Below are 1,710 nucleotides of genomic sequence, written 5' to 3' on the forward strand. Positions count from 1 at the left end.
AAAGAAAAGAAATACATTAGTCATGTGAATGACCCTGTGGAGAGCTACGGCTGTGGTTGTCAGGGAGCAGCCACTGCTCCGGGGCTCCTGACCTTCGTGAAAGGTGGCTATGTAAAGGTCAGAAACTGGATGGTGGTCATGAACCTCAGGACGTTTTTTAAGCACCAAATGTTGGAGCTCTCTGCCAGCTCAGCTTCTTGGGGCCTCTCAGGTAAGGGTGATGTTGCTTGAAGACCCCTATGCCCATATGAGGGGTGGAGAGGAGAAGCCAGCCGCACTGGGGTGAGCCTTGGCGTATGCCCTTCTTACCCTTCCCCCATCTTCAGTAAGGCAAAGAGAGGATGTGGGGTGGGGAAGGCCAGAACGGCATCTTGTTTCTTGTTTCTGGGCAGTGTGCTGCCTCCCAAGCAGGACTGAAGGGTTCAGAATCGCTTTTTCTCAGGCTGAGAGGTTATGAACCGCTCCTTGTCCCTGAAGTCCCACCAGGCCGTCATGTTGAACGCCATGTCAGTCAGGACAACAGTGTATTCCAGGATGGCAAAGATAGTGTACACTCCAGCCTCACAATACATGTTGTGCCGGAAGTAGACAGGTAGCGCCGAGAAGAAGGAGACGAAGTTGATGAGGAAGAGCCGCTGTTCCCAGCTGTAGGACTTGCGATCCTCCTGACTTACTGGGTGCTTCTTGGTCAGCTGCCAGAGAATGCAGGTGAGGAGCATGTGCCCGAGCGATGAGGCGATGAACACAAGGAAAGCGTTTTCGTGGAAGTTGAAGTCCTCAGAGGAGGAGACGTAAGTCAGCACTAGCAACGCGAGGTTCTCCACGACACTGAGTCCGAAGTTGATGGGGCAGAGTGGGCGGAAGCAGGAACATGGGGAGGTGCAGCTGAGGTAGTGGTTCCTGTAGGCAAAGGCCACCAAGAAGCAAAGCGGAGTGCAGGCAGATGCAGAAACGCCACACGTAGCGCTGGGGCACTTCCCCGCCGATGGCGGAGCTCACCGAGGGCACCCCACAGTGAGTGGCCGTTGTCTCCTTAAAGTGGAATGGCAGGGACAAGAGAATGCAGAAGGGGAAAGTGGCGACAAGCGGACAGCAGACCGTGACCAGGGCCACCAGGGTGAAGCCGTACCAGGGTCCCATCCCGGTCCAGTGGCAGTGGGACCTGGTACATCTTGTCAGACCTCTCAGCTGCATTCCATCACGATGCCATTCTCGGGCTGTCCCTCTGATTGGCCCAAGCTCCCGCAGCCCTAGTCTCTGTGCTTTTTTTTTTTTTTTTTGCTATGAAAATGCTTTATTAGGCAAAACCGCATACTATAAAAATGCTTTAGAGTGCAACAGGAGGAGACGTAAAGACACAAAGAAGTGCGTGGTGACACATGGCTATCAGAACACACTAAAGAATGCACACTGCTTCCCCCCTTTACCTAGAAAAGGGAAAAAAAAAAAAAGGAAAACAAACAAAACACAAAACAACAACAACAAAACCCCTCTCTCTCCAAAAAAAATACAAAAAAAATAGCCGGGCGTGGTGGTGCACACCTGTAGTCCCAGCTACTCGGGGGCTGAGATGGGAGGATGGCTTGAGTCCAGGAGGCAGAGGCTACAGTGAGCTGTGATCATGCCGCTGCACTCCAGCCTGGGCAACAGAGCAAGACTATGTCTCAAAAAATAAAATAAAGTAAAATAAAATAAAATAAAATAAAATAA

At 51.5% G+C, this 1,710-nt stretch overlaps 1 pseudogene; it reads right to left on the reverse strand.

Annotated features, from left to right (window-relative positions):
* Positions 1–422: 422 nt before the first annotated feature.
* Positions 423–1,248, reverse strand: LOC105714303 (post-GPI attachment to proteins factor 2-like; annotated as a pseudogene).
* Positions 1,249–1,710: the final 462 nt, after the last annotated feature.

Source organism: Aotus nancymaae, unplaced genomic scaffold (assembly GCF_030222135.1).
Source record: "Aotus nancymaae isolate 86718 unplaced genomic scaffold, 86718_ANA_hifiasm-v0.15.2.pri h1tg000058l, whole genome shotgun sequence".
In the NCBI taxonomy this organism is placed as follows: domain Eukaryota; kingdom Metazoa; phylum Chordata; class Mammalia; order Primates; family Aotidae; genus Aotus; species Aotus nancymaae.